The sequence below is a fragment of the Theropithecus gelada genome, chromosome 17, assembly GCF_003255815.1.
Source record: "Theropithecus gelada isolate Dixy chromosome 17, Tgel_1.0, whole genome shotgun sequence".
Classification (NCBI taxonomy): domain Eukaryota; kingdom Metazoa; phylum Chordata; class Mammalia; order Primates; family Cercopithecidae; genus Theropithecus; species Theropithecus gelada.
The window spans coordinates 32,988,632-33,009,123 of NC_037685.1; the positions used below are offsets into that span (position 1 = coordinate 32,988,632).

The 20,492-nt window shown below is 36.7% G+C and overlaps 1 protein-coding gene across 1 annotated transcript in view; it reads left to right on the forward strand.

Annotated features, from left to right (window-relative positions):
• The window catches only part of GPC6 (glypican 6), a 1,182,247-nt gene that overhangs the window by 567,305 nt on the left and 594,450 nt on the right, over positions 1-20,492 (forward strand). The window lies entirely within an intron of this gene.

The window sequence follows — 20,492 nt, forward strand, 5'->3', positions numbered from 1 at the left end:
TGTGTGAATAATAAATGTAACTGTTACCAAAACCCAGAAAAAAAAAAAAAGTGTCTGTAATTTTATGTATCCTTGAAAAGAAATTCTCAAAGTTGCTTAAAATCCATGTTTGAACTTCCTTGTAAATTTAAGTTATATTCCAATCAATGATTATTTTTTCCACCAAAATGAATGGCTGATTGTGATACAGTGCCTCAACACATGTGCAGATAACCACAGTTGAGACACAGATTGTGTCTGAATGCTGTGGGTTTTCAGAAGAGGCAGTGCTTCTTGGAGGGTATGAATTTAATCTGAACTTTGTATAATAGATAAATTGAATTTAAATGGAAGTAGCAACACACCTGGAAAAACTTCAACAGAGTTTCACAGGAATAAAAGGGAACGTATATTTAAGAAAAGGAAGTAATCTCATTCCCCAAGGAAAAGATTTTAGAGGCATTAACTAAGTCCCTTAACTAACAAGGTGGCATTAGTTTCAAGAAGAAAAAGGGCACATTTCACTGGAAAGCCAGTGATTAGACTGTTAAAATTATGATTCTAGGTGATAAATCTGGCAGCATCAGAAGACTAGAAACAAGGGTATTATTTCAAAGGCTTGTGATTATCCAGACATTAAAGATAAGGACCTATATTAAAGCAGAAGGAAAGAAGTATACTATAGAGAATATGATAAACGAGGTAGAAAAGAAGAATATAGTCTTTCAAAAACTTCTGTAAGTTTTGAAAATGGATCACATTGGCTCTCAAAATTGGTTATGTGTAATTATCATCTGGGAAATTTTTGAAAAGACCCATCGCCGTGGTAATGTTTCTGAAAGCCTAGGGTGGGGCTTATGATTGGTATTTTAAGTAAATGGCTCAATTGTTTCTGACACAGATGGTACATAGATCACAATTTGAGAAGCACCAATTTAGTAGAGAGCTGAAGAAGGAAAGAAAAGCAAGGTACTGGGGAACTATCAAACAGTTATTCTGTGCAATTTGCTATGGCCATTGTTTTCTGTTTTTAAACTTTATTCACTAGACATTTGTTAATTTAAATATTTTAGAAGACATAAGCCAGGCACCATGGTTCATGCTTGTAACCCCAGCACTTTGGAAGGCTGAGATGGGAGGATCACCTGAGCCCAGGAGTTTAAGAACAGCCTGGGCAACATAGCAAGACCCCATCTCTACAAAAAATTTAAAAAATCAGCCAGGCAGAATGGGATGTGCCTGTGATCCCAGCTACTTGGGAGGCTGAGGTGAAAGGATCGCTTGAGCCCACGAGGTCGAGGCTACAGTAAGTCATGATTGTGCTGCTACACTCCTGGGTGGGTGACAGACCTTGTCTCAAAAAAGAAAGAGTAGGGACTCATCAATAAATTTTGAAAAGGAATGGTAATAAGGGTAAAACTTGTCTGTTAACATACATTAAAATGGTAAAATAATTGTAGGAATGTCTAGAGTTCTCAGGTGACTTAAGGCCGCCTTGGTCAGTGTGGACACCAAACACTCAGATGTTATTTTCAAAACCATAAGGTTAGATAAAAGAAGATAGAGAGGAAAACTAGAAAAGAGCTAAAGACAAAACAGCAACAACCTTCCCAGCCATGGAGACAGGAGGAGAAAGTGTAATGAAGCAAAAACACTGTCCACTGGAACTTCCAGACAGTTTGCATCAGGATATTCCCAGGACGCAAAGTTAGAGGAGTTTCACTACTCTCTGTAGCTTTGTTTTATTTGTTTCTTGTACAAAAACTCTAGTCATTTCTTACTATTATGACTATAATTTTATTAAAATGCTACATTAAGGATAAAATAATTTATTGTTCATATAAGCATCTTCTCTGAGTGGTCATGATTACAATATTCTTTTCCACTTTGTGCTAATGAACTAACCTAAGCGGTTAGGACATACACAGCTACTATACATGGCCAGACAGTCAGCTGTAAAATTTCAAGTTGGGGAAAAAAAAAAAAGCATTTTTGTGAACATTAAAATGCTATAAGTTGTTTGATGACTGAAAACTTTTATTTCAGTCCAACAGAAAAGTTAATACAATTATTTCAATACACACAGTTGAAAAACAGTTTACAATCTTTTGCATCCTGTGGCTAAGCACCTAGAGTATATTTGAACAAAAAATTATATATATGCAAAAAAAGAACAGGTTAATAAAGACTGTCAGTGAAACCAGAATTCAGCTTAGTAAATGGCACAAAACTAGTCTTTGCATTTAGAAAAATGTGATATTACTTTCAACCCGGTGAGCCTATTATGTCTGCATCTCCTCAGATTTTTACATGGCCTTGAGCAATTTGGGCTGGAGCCAGCTATAACAGTATTATTTCAGCAAATCACTTCCTATTTTTGTACATTTTAAGGATGTGCTGAAAGGTACTTTCAAGTCTGAAAATATCAACTGATCACACAGCAATGATATCTCATTTACAAGGCCTTTATGTAGCCACAAACTGTTTTCTTTAACAGTTCAACTATCTCAGGAATAGTAATAAACATGAACTACTCTATTACCACATTTTTAAAAAGCTGTGCAGTTTACCTAAACAATGAATAATGTCATATGCTTTAAATTCTCCCTAAAAAAAACAAATACTACTTTCTGTATGACAGGGGTTGGCAAATTTCTCTGTACAGAGCAGAGAGTAAATCTTTTTTGCTTTGTGGTAGGGTCTCTGTTTTGACTATTCAATTCTGCCATTAAAGCATGAAGGCAGCCATAGACAATGTGCACAGGAATGTGTGAACTTCTGTTCCAATAAAACCTGATTTATAAAAACAGGCAATGGGCCAGATTTGGCCTTCAGGCCATAGTTTGTTAACCCCTGTTCTATGAGATTCTTTTTCTAACATGCCAGTAATGTGAATATGCTTGTTATCTAACACACTGAATTATTTTTATGTTTATTTTTATTGATACATATTAGATGTATATATATGTTCAGGTACATGGGATAATTTGACATCTTCATTAATAAAATTAGGGTCATTGGGATATCCATCACCTTAAATATTTTTCTTTTTGCTAGGAACAGTTGATTTATTCTCTTCCAGCTATTTTTTTTTTTTTTTTTTTTTTTTTTTTTTTTTTGAGACGGAGTCTCACTGTGCCTCCCAGGCTGGAGTGCAGTGGCGCGAGCTCGGCTCACTGCAAGCTCCGCCCCCCGGGTTCACGCCATTCTCCCGCCTCAGCCTCCTGAGTAGCTGGGACTACAGGCGCCCGCTACTGCGCCCGGCTAGGTTTTTTTTGTATTTTTAGTAGAGACGGGGTTTCACCATGTTAGCCAGGATAGTCTCGATCTCCTGACCTTGTGATCCACCCGCCTCGGCCTCCCAAAGTGCTGGGATTACAGGCTTGAGCCACCGCGCCCGGCCTCTTCCAGCTATTTTTAAATGTATGTTACATTAATGTTAACTATTATCACCCTACTGATCTATCAAACACCAGATCTTATTTCTTCTAAATGTATATTTGTACCGATTAAACAACCTCTATCACCTCACTATCTTTTAGCATGTTGAATTATTTCCCATACTCTTAATTTTAAAACCAGGACAGTCACTTGTCACAACTCCAGTTATGAACAGTGCCTAATTTTGAGACATTCATTGCAGAAATGAAATGGATATGTAGAGTTGGCAGAGATTAGGAAAACACTGAGAAATTCTTTAAGATGTAGGTTATAGACTGATAGGTTACTCATTCTAGTAAGTAATGGAGTGCATTATATCACACCTATCTGAGTTTGTTTGTGCTGCCATAACAGAACACCATAAACTAGGTAATTTACAAATACCAAAAATATTTTATCATAGTTCTAGAGGGTGGGAAGTCCAAGATCCAGGAGCCAGCAGGTATGATTGTCTGGTGAAGGCTGCTCTCTGCTTCCAATGTGGTACGTTGATGCTGCGTCTTCCGGAGGATAAGAATGCTATGTCCTTACACAGCAGAAGGCTCAAGGGCAGGAGAATCCAGTGCTGTGTGAAGCTCTTTTATAAGGGCCTTTATCTTATTCACAAGAAAGGAACCCTCATGGCCTAAGCACCTCTTAAATGTCCCGCCTCTTAAAATTTCGCATTGGCAATACCTGAATTCTGAAGGGGACACATTAGAACCACGCATATCACAAGTGGCATTTGGAAAGACAAGGTTTTCTGAAATGCCCTATTCTGTTCATTGTTCACTCTTTACACACACACACACACACACACACACACACACACAGCCCTTGTCTGCTTGACAAAATCCCTTTTATCCTTCAGATTGCTTTTTCTGTAAACCTCCCACTCAGACTAAGTGAAATACCTCCCAAGTGCATTGATTTCTGTTTGCAGTTACAACGCCACATTGTACTTACTTGATTGCATGTCAATGACTAGGACAGAGAGGCTGAGGGCATGGTAAGCAGGTAGGCAGGGCCAGAGATCCAGAAGGGTTTTGTATTCTGTGTTAGACAGGCTATATTAAGGCAAGAGCAGTGGAAACCATTGCAGAGAATCAAGCATAAAAAATATGCATTGGATCAATGTTTTAGAAAAATGACAAGACAACTGCATGGAGAATGAATTATAGGGGGATGAAGTAAAGAAGGGAAAATTGGTAGTATGTTATTAGTGACCCAGAGAAAGATGATGGTTGTTTGAACCAGGAGGGTAGCAGGCAAGATAGAGAGAAATATTGACATTCAGGTTTTATTTTGGTGGTTGCACCCATAGCATTTCTAGTGGATTGGATGTGAGAGAAGGAAAAGAAAAAAAATCAAAAATAGCATCAAGGTTTTTGCTTTACACTGGGATGATAACGTTACCATATACAGGGGATGATACTGATGTCTGAAAGAGAAAATAAGAGCTCTGCTTTGTCTCTTTTATTTGAAATGACTAATTGCTGAGGATATCAAGTAGGCAGTTGGCTCTAAGAATATAGGTTAGAAAATGAGTCAGAGCAGAAGTTATTAGTGCCCTACAATGTCTGGGGTTGTTAGTAATCCGTGACGATTTTCCTGTGTATATACCTGATCCTACACCATCACTGTTTTATACATATATATGTATGAAATTTTTATACATATATATACACACACATATATATGTATAAAACAGTGAGAGAGAATTATATTACTATATATAGTATATATAGTGTATATATAGAGAGAATATAGTATATATAGTATACTGTATATATTACTATATAGTGTATATATACTGTGTGAAATATACTATATATAGTGTATATATACTATATATAGTAATATAACACTCTCGCTCTCTCTCTCTATATATATAGTATTCAGTTAAATGTTGATGTAGGCAAAATGATTAGAGGTGTTCAGAGAAGGCTACATAGAAGCCATGGGCTTCAAATGAAGTGGATGGCACAGAGGACGATGAGTTTGATTGACCTCAGTAGAAGCAAGGGCATCACACCTCTGTTAGTTAAGGGCCAGGCTGGAGAGAAGTAAAATCAAGAACAAGTGAGAGTTTGGGTTGTGATTTTAGGCATATAGAGGAACATATACTCCTTTCTCTTTATATTCTTATTTGTTTGTCCACAGCATCAAATAAAAACAGATAAAGCTCTTTGAATATGTGTTTTAAGGAATTTTAAGAATTACACATCAAAAGTACTTGGATATATAAATCTGCTTTATAAAATCGGTCATTAGAAATGTGACAACATGTATGATGCCATCTTCAAATGTCATTACTAACAATAACAGAATGTCAGTTAATGAAGGTGGCATTACTATATTCAGTATATCACTGAGCATTTGAACAAACGTTTAAAGATGACATTTAATAGTACACAAATTATGCCCAGTTAGAAGTCAAAGCTTGGGGTTCTCCTAAGGCCTTTCAAATAAGATAATAGGAGAGTACCATACAATTCATAATCTTGAATTGAGGAGTTGTTTCCCAGTGGGAAATCTACATTTCATTATTATAGGGCATAAAATTCTTGGTTAATTTTTGAAAATGTGGACACTACAGATTCCTGTATATTTATTTTAGGGTTACATGCATATTTAAATAGAAAATACATAACTAGTCCAATTTCGAATTCCAATGAACAGGAAGCCTAGAAGGAAACTCTTAGATTTGAGGATATCAGATTTGTTATTGGTAACATGAGAAAAAGCTCTTGTATTTAGAACCAACTCTCTCTTTTGAGTTAGGAATAAAACTCACATACACACTCCTTTACTTCAATATATGATGCCATACCTCCAGTTATCTCCCTCTAATTCAATTTTATTAAATAAAATTTACCATATGCCTAATGTGTTCTCAAGATACTATTCTGGGAAAAAAGAAAATACTAAGACAAGTAAGACACAGTCCTAAAATTCAGGGAGTGGCCAACTGAGTGGAAGAGACAGCATATTCACATGTTATAATTAATATTCACATGAATTATAAGTGCAGCATCTTAGGTACAGAGGATGGAGAAGTGGAGAATGAGAATGTCTGCTCAGAGGAAAGCATTAGAGCTCGTCTTTAAGAGAGGAAAGGTTTTTACATAGACAGCAAAGAGCCGAAAATTAATTCCAGGCACAAGGAACAGCAAATTGGAGAAAAGAATAAAATACTTTAACTGAATCATGCTCTCTCAGAAGACTTTATAGAAATGCTTAGTTTTTGAAAGGGGGAACTACGGAGGAGCCTCAACTGACCCCCCTACCCCACCCACCCGCACTCCCTGCATTTCTATTCTGAAAGAAATGTAAAATGTTGGTTCTGTACATAGTGATTCATTAATCGATGAATGTGTAGCGATACCTATTGTGTGTGCTCTATAGTATCATTGGTACTTCTGATGTATGTTCCAGGTACGTTAATTCATCCATTCATTCACTCAAAAATACCAGAGGGTTGCTACTCTATGCCAGGAGGTTTGCAAGACTAGGGTTGTAGAAATACTCCCTGTCTTGTAAAACACTGCAGTGCAAGAAATAACCATTTTTTTTCCTTACTTTTTAAAACTTTTGTTCAAATCAGGAATACTTAAAGATGTAATTTTGTCCTACTAAAGCATAGTAATTGAAATAGTATGTAGGGCATTTTAGCTATTAATGTTTAAAGTGAAAGGCAAACAGTTATTGTATATTTATTTCCAAAGAAATTCAATAGGAAACAGGGTTTAACACCAATCCTTATATCTAAAAATACGACAAAATAGTATTATATGTGAGCTTGACAAAGAGTAGTCCCGACTAGGCACAGGCCTGGTTGTTTCTCTTTTCTTTTTTATTTTTTTTTCAATGGCACATTAATTAAAATGTTAAAACATCTTGAGCTATCTTACTTTCCTGTTTGTTTTGTTAGAAAATAATATAAAAGCCACGGCTGACACACTGACAGTGTGTTGACAGCTTTAGCTTCCAGAGTGTTTGGAAGGCTGTTCCTGGGGTATTACATTTGAAAAGTGTTCGAAGTGATTGTAAACTTGTTTAGATTGTGATATTGAAAACAACACAGGGTGAAATTGTGCTCTGACTGTCTCAAATGAATCTGTTAGCATCGCTGTCTCTTCCCAGGAGTACTTAGAAATTAATTTTCCATCTATAGTCTTATTCCCTAAGGATTTAAGGGAATGAAGCAAAATTGTGAGTTTTTAAAGATTTTTTTTCTAAAGAATGACCTATTAAGTTTAAAGTAGTACCAATGTGATGTATCAAATAGTCTTTTTTAAAAATAATTCCTTTCCTTCTTAGCCATTTTTGAAAAATTAACAGGAAATGGAAATGCTATTGAACCTCCTTCCTCTTTCAACAGTGAGGAGCAGAGGACAGAAAGCCCCACCGTGCCTTCATGCAGGTGATGGTCTCACCTCTCAGCATGTGTTTGTGCCTCCATCCTTAGTTTTCTCTAACTTCTAACTCTAAGGCAGTAGAGCTCTTAAATGGTTTTCCTGCTTTCTCTGCAGCTGAATGGTCAGGTCTATAGGGTTTTTATCTTTTTTGAGGTTGAGTTTTGCTCTGTTGCCCAGGCTGGAGTGCAGTGGCGCGATCTCAGGTCACCACAGCCTCCGCCTCCCAGGCTCAAGCCATTCTCCTGCCTCAGCCTCTGGGAATATAGGCGTGTGCCACCACATCCAGCTCATTTTTGTATTTTTAGTAGAGATGGGTTTTCACCATTTTGGCCAGGCCGGTCTTGAACTCTTTGCCTCAAGTGATCCACCCACCTCAGCCTCCCAAAGAACTGGGATTATAGGCATGAGCCACCGCACCCAGCCCAGGTCTATAGGATTTTAATTGCTTCCCACATGCTCAGGGAGAATCAGATCACATAATGAGGCTTTGTAGGGAAAAATGTGGCTTTCACACTTGTTTTCAAGGGAAGGGAGTACTGAAGCTATGCTGATGTGGGAATGTGCATCCTAAGGACCTGATAACCAAAACTAAACTAAAATTAGTAAAATCCATGGGTGTATGGCTCAGTAGAGGCAAGCTTCTCAGGACGGGTGGAACTACTGGGAAATGAAAGGACATATGCCCCACAGGAGAAAAACCACCCCAGCATGGAGTCAGGGCTTGAGTTGCTTCTTGCTAGCCATGCAACCACAACGATTCAGTTTCTGAACTTTCTGACCCCCATGCCTCTCATCTATAAAAGGAGGAGTAGTACTACTGATTTGGCAAGATTGTTGCAAGAATAATGCCAGGGAAATTTGATTTGAAATGAGGACCTATTAAAATGCAAGGCATTCTAGTCTATGATATACATTTTCCAGGTCACGTTCTGAACATCTTGAGATATCTGTTGTAGGTCATGTCTTTCCCCATTGTGGGGAGTATGGGATTGAGTCCTTCAACCTTTTTCAACTGTGGAACTAAGTCATTCATTTAATGTTATGAATGAATTCTAGAATGGTACTAGTTAAGTACATTTTGGGGAGAATTGAGAAAATAGTCACTGAAATCCGGTTCTCTACTCTCTGCTTCAGAAGAGAAATCCTGCTGAGAAAGACTGCGAGATAGTAAACTATTCATGCTCTCTGAACGAAAGAGCTTAAGAAAACCTTAAAAAAAAAAAAGATTTAAATAAATTTTAAAGCCCCTTGCCTTGAAGTATATTTCAGAATATCACTTTTGACATTTTTTTGGTGAATTCCATGCTAAGATTATGAATTAACTTTTGCATTGTTTTTCCTTGTGCACTGCATTGTGCTGAAGGCTGCTGCACAAAGAGAAACACAAATACTAATATTTTATGTTAATATAAATGTTAACATCTTATAATAATTATGAGCACAGAACCCAAAACTTTTGTAATCCCTAGTAACTACTTTTATGATGGTGATGAAGATGATGGAGAAGTCTGAATACTAGTAGTTATCAAATAAAAAGATATTAATATCTAAGCTATAGAAATATTTCATATTGCAAGATGATTTTCATAGTAAACAGCAACTAAACTCACTCATGTCTTTGTGATATGAATCCACAGTTTTATTTTTACTCTGCTAGGAAATTTTCAACATTTATTCTCAGTTTAAGTCATTTTGGTGTGAAATACTGGGTAATATAAAAACAAATGTCTTTATATGTCTGTTAATGTTTTTGTCTGTCTTAAACATTTTCCATGGATCATGCATGTGTTTGTGCTTTGCTTTGACATAGGGATTATAATTTCAGTACTGCAAATGAAAATCTTGAAGAGTCAGAGGCAAGAGGGATTTAGCCCGAGATTATCAAAAGCACTTGGCATTTGTTCTCTCTCACCTCCTTTCCACATTCATTTAGAACTTCAGATTTATGATGGATTTTATGATAGTACATGGTTCAAAGAGAATAGTAATTTTTTTTAAAAATGTCCAGGGAAAAACAAATAAAACTTTTATGACATATTTTCAGAAAAACCACAGACTGGAAGATGTTACTATGTAGTGGTTCTGTAAGTATCACCTGGGAACTTGGTAGAAATGCAAATTCTCAGGTCCCACCACGGACACACTGAATCCGAAACTCTGGGAGTGGGACCCAGCAATCTGGTTTCACACACCCTGTGGGTGATTCTGACCAAGTTTGAGAAACACACTTCCTGAACAGTGCCTCACTCTCTCACTTAAATGACTTAGTCTTTCTAGTTTCATACACAAGCATCAGCACTATAAACACCACATTTAAAATAAAATCTGGAAAAGACAGGAAGAATTTTCACTTCATTCTGGGAAAAAAAAAAAAAGAGTTGTTTCGGGGCCATCACTTTGAGAGAGGAGGGAATGTACATGAGACCTTGTATGCATTTCCAGCTGGGATTATGACTGGTTGTGTGACCTGTCAGTGAGGATACTAATATATTCACAGCTGCCTATTAAGAATCACTTACAGTAGAAAGCTCACAATGTTCAAGGATCGAAACACGGCAGATAAAATCTGTTGTTTAAAGCACCAAATATAGCTGTAGATTCACTTAGTAAACATGAGTGATAGGAATTTTATTTTCAATTTTAAGTTCTTTAAAAAAATTATTTAAAAATAGATTCAAGTTTTCATACTCTTCAAGCATGCTTTTAAAACTATGTCACTCTTTTCTATTAGCCCCCTAAGATTGAGTAGCATAGCAAATGGTAGCCACTCTATGGCAAACTATGTAACTCTTTTCTATTAGCCCCCTAAGATTGGTTAGCATAGCAAATGGTAGCCACTCTATGGCAAATGCTTTCAGCATACAGACTGTGAAAAATTCTGTTGTGGAAATTATTCTACTTGAACCAAACTGTTACAGGAAAGGAGTTCCGATCCAGACCCCAAGAGAGGGTTCTTGGATCTCATGCAAGAAAGAATTCAGGGTGAGTCTACAGTGCAAAGTGAAAGCAATTTTGTTACATCTGCCCTAGGTATAATAGTTGTATATATGTAGGATAAAAAAAGATCGTGAGGAAATGTGCTGTGCTACAAGGGTTTGTGATAAAGAATTAGTTTTCTTACTATATTTTGCAAGAATCAGTGTTATTATCTATAAAGCAAAATTAGGAATGCCTTTGTTCTCAAGACATCTGGATATCAAGACAACCCCAAGTCTGGGTCTGTTTAGTAAACATTATCTATTTGTTCCCTCAACTGCTAGGAATACCTTTTAGAATGCAGCCCAGCAAGTCCCAGCCTCGTTTTCCTAGTCCTCACTCAATGCCTCTAACAAAACTGCACCAAAATGTGTCATATATGTTGAAACTCATCTTCTACAAGCTATACAAAGCAATCCCTTATCTGTTAGAAAGTAAGGACTAAGCAAATTAACAAAAGGACTGAGATGATGGAAAACATACTGGTGCCTTATTATGAATGTTTTCCAAGACATTTATAAGATAGAGATGTTAAAAGAAGACAGTGTAAATTCTATGTACTTCCATTTCAAATATCTAGTTCACATATTAGTAATTGGGTTCAAGAACGCTCTTCACTGCTAATGACAAATCAGTCACCATTTCTGAACACTGCAGTACATACTCATGACCTGTAGATTGTGTGGGAATTTTAATATATGGGAAAGTATTTTGAAAAGTTAGGAATTTGAGTTGGAAAGGCATCCAGAAAATTGATTTTGGTTTTTCTTAAGAAGGGTCAAGGCTGAGTGTGGTGGCACACACCTGTAGTCCAGGTCACTTGAGCCCAGGAGTTCAAGACCAGCCTGGGCAACGTAGGAAGGCCCCTGTCTCTACCAAAAATAAATAAATAAATAAATAAACAACAACAACAAAAACAGCTGAGTGTGGTGGCGTGTACCTGTAGCCCCAGCTAATTGGGAGGCTGAGGTGGCAGGATCACTTTAGTCTGGGAGGTCAAGGTTGCATGCAGTAAGCCATGATTGTACCACTGCACTCCAGCCTGGGTGACATGGTGAGACCCTGCCAGAAAAAAATGGTAAGAAATCAAGGGACTTCGTTAAAAAAAATTGTAATCTCTTATTAGTAGTCTAGTAATTGTGGATTTTTTCATTTTACAGAGGAAAAAAATTGTACTTTAATGAGAGTACATTTTTATAAAGCAATTTCTTCTTTTTGCCATGCTATTTTCATACTTGGTATTTTAGACAGTGGACATATTTTAGTATGGAATTACGTGTATGATATTCCTTTGACCTAGCAATCACAGTACTAATAGGCTTCACATCTGTTTATTTTTAAAGAAATGTGAGCATTTGGATAGAAAACACTGTTAATGAAGTTTTTTGAAAAAATGACATTCTGAACATATTAAATAATGTCAAATTAAAAAAAAAATAGATAATAGGACTGAGAAGCCTTTTCCAATCGCAGAGGGATTCAGTAGTAATTTCAAAACAAAGATGGGGAGGAAAGCTTCTCCTTCCTCCAGCCACCTTTTTTCTCCTTACATGAACCTATGACTTTAACCTCTTCTTGGCTGCAAAGTGAAATCTATTTTTTTAAGGGTGAAAGAGGTATGAATACTTAGGAGAGGAATAAAACAACACACATTTGATTCTGTGGCGCCAAGCTTGATTTGCCTCTGGTTTGGCTATTCCAAGAAGAGCTTAAGCTTTTTCATCTTAACTCTGATGCACAATCTTAATTTAAAATGTATGAGATTTGCCCTGATGCACACCAGTTTCATCTGTTTCTGGTATCAACAAAATCAAAGCATCTAACTTTTTCAAACACAAAGTGATGAATTGTGAATACCTGGTGAATTTCCACAAGTCAACAACCTAACAAAACCACAAAAAAAGACGAGGTAACCTTTTCTAAAATGAAAACTAGCCTACCACTAGAAAAGAGAACATTTATTTCTGTTAATCTAGGCATTAATAAAAGGTGCTGGGCCCTAATTAAAATTCCCTTTGTCATTTAATAGAGAGGTAAAAGAATGCAGATTTTTATTCCCTTTGCCTTGGGTAGAACCTGAGATTCTGCATTTTTAGCAGCCTCCAGGTGATTTGATGTCACTGAATGTTGTCACATTGTGTACTAAGGACAAATATGTATAATTTCTTATGAAAGATGGACTCCTTTACACCATCTTCACAGAGGTTAGACAAAGCTAAGGCAAGAAACCAACTGAGAGCAGATATTTTATCTAGTACAGCTTTCATATACACTCAGTGTTCGGAAAATGAAAATGAACATGTCTCAACCTCAATCTTCTCTTCTATAATTTGAGAGGCTTGGAAGCTTCTTCCAGACCTAAGATTTTATGATTCCACTGGGCACTAAATAAATCCTCTGTGAATATATGAATGAGCGAGGGAATGAGTGAATTTTGAGTTGCCAGTTTAACTATAAGGAAGTGGTTCTTTTGTTCTCCAGTTATTACTTACAGAGGAGCTTGGGGGATATGTGAGTCATTTCATAAACTTCAGACAGAGAAGAACGTGTAAAATAATGGCCTAAGAGAGAAAGTAAACGGGGAAGAAGGAAATATAATAGGCCAGACAGACCACATTTTAAGTGTTAACTTTAGGTGAGAGACCATGAATTTAAACTGAGATCAGTCCTCAAGGCTGTGTTTTTTGTTATCTGTAGTCACAACAGAGTGACTGTTTCAAAGATGTGAAATGTTCTGGGTCTCAATTTCCAATGGGTTTTAACAAAGGTTACAATTTTGCTAGTTTGCACAAGAGTTGGTTTTAACAAGGGTAATAGGCCCTGGAATTGGGGCAGATAAGGAGGAGAGTAAGGTTCTGAGGGACAGAAGCACAGGAAAGGCAGTAGAATAATGGATTGTACTTTATGTTGGTTTGTACTTCCCTGAAGGACTGTTGAAATGGGAGTACTACAAGGGGCAAGCTAGAGTGTGGAAGGCTTGAAACTGGGGTTATGGAAGGTAACTGTTAGTAATGGCAAGGTTTAGGGTGTGACCACCTAAGTCACATAATATCACATCTCTGCTCCCAGGCCTCATGGAGATGATCAAGGTGTGAAAAAGAGAAGCTGAACTGACAACTTTAAAGTTGTATTTTCTAATTGGGACTAGATTTAATACCGGCATAGGTCTTCTGTGAACCCAGTTACTTGACTCGTTGAACATGTATAAATGACATGCAGTATTTGATGGGAAGTTTCAGCCAAACAGGTGATAAGAAGTTGAATTTTAAACCTTGGAAAATTAGGTCAGTCTACCATATAAAAACAAGATTTAATAAGCGGCAGATGACATTTTGTCCAATTCCATTAGATTTTGCAGTGCCACATAATTATAGGCAGTCCAAATCATGCATGTGCTGGGCTATGAAGGGTTACATGAATTTTCTGCTACAGATGTGCTATACCTTCCCTGAAATAAGCACATATGGCTATCAGTAAGAAGGTCATTTTAAATGTGCACCTACAATAGTGACAACAGGCTGTGCGTGTTAGCTCACACCTGTAATCTCAGCACTTTGGGAGACTGAGGCAGGCAGATTACCTGAGGTCAGGAGTTGGAGACCAGCCTGGCTAACATGGTGAAAACCCATCTCTACTAAAAACACAAAAATTACCTGGGCGTGGTGGTGTGTGCTTGTAATCCCAGGCACTCAGGAGGCTGAGACAGGAGAATCGCTTGAACCCAGGAGGCAGAGGTTGCAGTATGCCAAGATGGCACCACTGCACTCCAACCTGGGCAGCAGAGCAAGACTCTGTCTCAAAAGAGAAAAAAAGTGACAACAGTTTAACTAGCACATAGATATCTCAGCAAAAGTTATATTTTATATACAAAAAGTTAAAAAGCTACATAGTAATATGTCTTAATATTTTATTACTTCATGACCAAGTGTTGAATGTCTAATCTGCTACTAAAATCTGTTCTTTCTCAGTGACAAGTTCACATTCACTTACTCATTTGCTTGTACTCAAGCAAATGTAACTGCAAATGTTACTGTCTCTGCTAATCTAGACATTTTATGAAGTCCCCAACTCTTGAAGTTTAGTAGGTTTATAGTCAAGTACACAAGGTAAAGGCATAAATGTCATAGTTGTGTTACGTATTTGAAAACATTGGCTTCATGAACTCCCCCCTAATTTAATACTCTTTCAAATCTGAGTGATTTATGATATGTATCAGTGGTTAAATTTAATACCTGTATTGGTTTTTAATATCTGACTTTTTCTAGTTATAAAAGGTTACATAACTACATAAAGCAACCCACATACTAATTTTTATCTCTCATTTAAGGCTAGATACTTCTGTTCTGAGGTACATGAAATTATCAGTTTGTCAAACACAATCCTTTATCATTTATTGGCAAGGAATATAATTGAATTGGTCTAAACTAAAAATGCAGATATTGACAGCTTGTAGAGGGATGGATTACCTGGCCTAGTAGAAGGCACATTGGATCTGGGGTCACACAACCGGAGTTCTTAACTTGCTCCATGACTCCTTTGTCTCTGGTTCCTTCTCAGTAAAAGATGGTATAAATGCCTACGAGGGAGTGGTTTTGAGTATTATTGACATTGTATGGAAAGGACCTTACATGGAACTGGCTCTGTAAACCAAAGTCTGACCTTATCAAAAGCTCCTCACAGCCATAACTGCACTGGGCACTGGGGCAGGTGGGGCGCAGAGATCCCTAGATTCAGTAGGCTGTCTTAAAGAAGTTACTATCTAGTGGGAAAAATTGCACTTCCATATACTGCTGCACATATTTACAGAACATTTGCATGTGGTGGACAGCAGCCTGGGCTGTGGGTACTCAGTGAACAAGGCAGACATTGTCCTTCAACTCATAGAGCTTACATTCCGACACCTTCATTTCTCATCCATTAACACAATTTACATTGACCATGATTGCTGCTGCATCAAGTAATATTGGCTTTATCTTTCAAATGTGCATTTATTGTATTTTAAGAATGAAGATACTAGAAAGGCCTCTCTTGCTCGAGAGTACATACCAACTATGACAAAATAACTTGAAATGAGATTTTTCTGGGAGTATAGATTTACATGAATTACATATTAGTTTTTCAACTGCCTCTTATGTGTCATTGCTACCATTTGATAAATCTACTGTGGAGCTTAAACCATAAAGACCAGAGCTTATTCATAATGGGCAAAGCTGATATAGCATTAATGTGCTCTGTCAGCTTGAATTAAAATTTAGAGGGTCCTAACTGAGGCTTTTTCAAGGGTGGAATTGAAGATTTTGAGAAAACAGCATATCTGGGACATGGGAATTACTCAGACTTCACTATGATCTCTATGTTGTCTCAAACAGCATCCCAAAGAGAAAGAGAAACTATCCTTAGAGCAGAGATTAGTGTCAGGACAGAACTCTATGTTGTATAATGTCAGTGACCTAGCGCAAACATAAACAGGGTTCCATGTCATGTTATGCTTGCCAGAAAAGCATTTAATGTGAACTGGAATTGTCCGATTCTCTATGAGAATGTGGCCTATAAAACTGATTATGTTTTTGCAAGTTATTCCATCTGTAAGCAATGTGCATAAAATATATTTCGTTAAAATAAAGAAAATTGAATTCAAGGTGTGCACTAAAAATTATCCTATCAGTGTGAACATCAATCTAGAAAATTAGATGCAGTCATCTCCCATATTTCATATTTTAACATTTATCAATATTATGGAACATTTCTTCTATTCAAGAATCTGCCTGCCAGTGCTATAAGTTTGTATTATTTGTATTATTTTTAAACTTCTTGAGTTATTTGGCACATAGGGTAAGATAAAAATTGAATGGATGGTATGCATTGGCATTAAATCTGCTTCAAGTCAGAGCCTAGAAACTCTGAATGGCACAGTTATTTTTTAAATGGCCAACAGATCAATAGAGACTGTGGACGAAATTCTGAAAAAGTCTAATAAAAAGCATCGATACCTGTTTGGTAAGAATTGGTAAGAATATGCTTTGCCTGAATAGACACTTGCAATGTTTGCTTTTCTGGAGCAGGCAGATATTGTTGTTCTATGTTGTCTCCAGGCTCTCTCTGTCAGAGGGTTGTGTCATTGGGAACAAGTTATCTTTTCCAGGGTCTTTTCAGGCTGTCTGTATTTAAACATAATGGCTAGAACTAAAGATAACAAAGAAGACAAAAGAATATACAAACAGCTCTTTGCATCCCAAAATGTGTAGAATAATCATATCTGCTTTCTGACATTGGTCACAGGGCGTGGGTTTCATTCTTCCTCAGTGCTTTTCAGTGTTGGGCGTCTTTTCATTTTCTCTTTGGTGAGACACTGTCCAAATGTCTGAATGCTGAAGCAGGATAGGATAGGCTTTATCCTGCTCACTCACTCAAATCCTCCAGGGACACTTCAGTGCCTGGCTCTGGTAGCTGACACTGCTCCCCATTCCTGGTAAATGCGCTGGGACAATTTCCTGAGAAGAGAGAGTTTTCTACCTATCCAAGCCAAAAAGAGAGAAAAGTTGAAATGTTGACTGAAAAAGAGGGTGGAGATTTCTAGTCCATTTTATTGTTTTATGTTGGTTTATTGAAGAATCCAATTGGGAATTCTTACACATTTTGTAAATGTAGGAGTAGGAGAAATCTGGAAAAGTGGGAAAGCATAAATGAACTTCCAGCTTCATTTCCCTGACTTCCTTGTAAGTACCTTCCAGGCTTAACCAATTCATCTTAGAATTCCAAAACCTTGAAATTCCACACCTTGCTACTTTCAATAATCTTCTTTCTTCCTGTTAATGTTCTGAATCTTCTTCATGCTCCAAATGAATGAATGAACTAATAAATAAGATGTTTCTCTTTTAATTGTTTCAATAGGTAGTATACTAAATTTCCCCCTTTGAATAGGTATTTAAGAGATTATGTTTAAAAGTTCCCAGCAGTTTTATTTTTACTTTAATTTTTCCTGTTAATTATGACAGTTGCTTTTTTACTGTAATAGATAATATAAAACAAATCAAAAGGACATGCTTTTATCTTTATACAGTTTATGCCTTGTCTTTTATCTTCTGTCATCTTGTTCCAAAATATGGAATTTTTTTTCCTGTATTCCCTTTCTCTGTATTTTGTTTTGCTTTGTTTTGTCGTAACTGGAGATACTTGGATATGGATACTCAACTGTTATTTTTGCTGTCACTTAGACACTTCCCCCTCCCAAATAAAATCCTACGTCTAATTCTAATTGTCAAAATAAAGCGCGCGCGCGCGCGCGCACACACACACACACACACCCCATACTTTTTTTTTTTAAGAGACAGAGTTTCAGTGTGTCATCCAGGTTGGACCTCAGTGGCACAATCATGACACACTGCAACCTCAAACTCCTGAGCTCAAGCCATCTTTCCACCTCAGCCTCCCAAGTGCTAGGATTACAGGTGCCTCACCACCAATCCTGGCTGAGGTTTGTGTGTGTGTGTTTGTAGAGACAGGGGTCTCACTACGTTGCCCAAGTTGGTCTTGAACTCCTGGGCTTACGTGATCTTTCTGCCTCGGCCTCTCCAAAATCATAGTTGTGAGCCACCATGCTGGGGCTGAAAATAACCTTTTACAGAAGAAAGAAAAGGGATGACATGAAAAATGGTATATCTGTTGGACAGAGCTCAGTAATATGACCTATGAAAAACAAATATATTTAAAGCAGACAAGAGAAACACCTGAGAGAAAAATAATTCCTAGGATAATAGAATAAAGCTTCTTGTTCTGATATTTTAATCTAAGTTTGTCAATTAAGAGTTTTCTCTACTCCAGACTAAGCTTTTATCGTCACTTTTTAGTATTCATGTGTCCACAGTCTTAAAACATGTTATTTTTCATTAACTGTGAAACAAAGCCTCCTGAGTTTGACTATTGTGTGAAGGAAGGAAATTATATTTTGAGTTTAGTATTCTTGCATTCATGCCGACATTATTTAACCCATCCTAGAGCAGCTTCTTACTTTTCCATTTCCTAATCTGTTTTATAATTTTTTAAGCCACAGAAAAATTATGAGTCCTAAAGAGGAAAGGGAATGGAAGAAAATATTTTTAAATTATATCTTCGGTAAGGGAATTATATACAAATAATAAATAACTCTTCTAATGCCACAACAATGAAAAGACAACTCTATTGAAAAATGGGCAAATGACTTGAATAGACATTTCTTCAAAGAAGATGTAGAAATAGGCAATATAAAATATGTTATCCAGTAAAAAATACATAGCAAAACCAGTGTAAGATACCTTTTCCTACCCATTATGATTGTGATAACAAAAAAGACATGACAACAAGTATTGGTGAGAGAGTGGAGAAACTGAAGCCCTTACACATTGCTGGTGGGAATGCAAAATGATACAGCTCCTACAAAAAAATAGTTTGGCAGTTCCTCATAAGCTAAACCTAGGATTACCATATTCACCAGCAATTTCACTACTAAGTGTGTACCTAAAAGAAATAAAGGCATACATCTATCCAAAAACTTGTATATAAATGCACATAGCAGCGTTATTCTTAATAGCCACATTGTAGAAATAACCAGAATGTCAATTAACTGGTGAGTGGCTAAATGTATGTGGAGTAACCATACAGTGGAATATTATTCAGTCATAAAAAAGTGAAGTACTGATACATACTGCAATATTGATGAACTTCAGAATCCTTATGCTAAGGGCGCAAAGAGCTATTCATCAACGACCACACACTATATTCTTCCATTTAGTAAGTAACTTAATGATTGCCTACGGCTGGAGTGGGGAATGGTAGAGGGTTGGGAGAAAATCAGAATGATTGCTAATATGTATGGAATTACTTTCTGGAGTGATGAACATGCTCTAAAATTGATTGTCGTGATGGTTGCACATCCTAGAGCAGTTATGAATAGGTGAATATATTAAAAACATCGAATTGTATAATTTAAATGGATGGATTGCATGGAAGTATATGAATTATATCTTAATAAAGCTGTTTTTAAAAAGGCATATCTTAAACAGATTGATTGAAAGACAGATATAGATTAGTTTCTGGGTTTCTGATGGAGTTGAAAGAAAAAAAAAGGATGAGGCTTTCATATAGTGTTACACCAATTAAGCCTAAAATTTTAAATGTTTAGTTTAATAATTCTCTTTCAAAGTGTGTTTTCACTCTTTCTAGAAAATGCATACATGTTCAATTTTCTGATAGCTTGATAATTTGTAATTGCTTACATATAAGTAAGGAGTAGGGTCCACCATTAGATATGTACATAACTTAAAATATATTTTATTGATTTGCTTCAAGAATACGTTCATTACAGCTTCATTTCAAGATCCAAACAACTTTGCATACTTCTCACCTGTCAGTTCCAAATCTCCAGCTGCCTCCAGAACATTTTAATTTTACTATTTTAATTCTATAATCCTAAACTAAATAAATCTATGTGTCATAACTTAGTGTTCCCACTTAGATTCTATTTCATAGTAAGTTCTGTTGTACTCCAAGGTAGTTACCTCCTGAGACCCTACCCATCAATAATAGAGCCTGCCTCCCAAACCCCGGTAGAGGGGTTAGATATATGCAAATTCTATCAACTATCTGCCTATCCCAAATCAACTACCAGGAACCATAGATTCTCTCTTGACAACTATCCTAGTTTCCTACTACGCTCTAGGC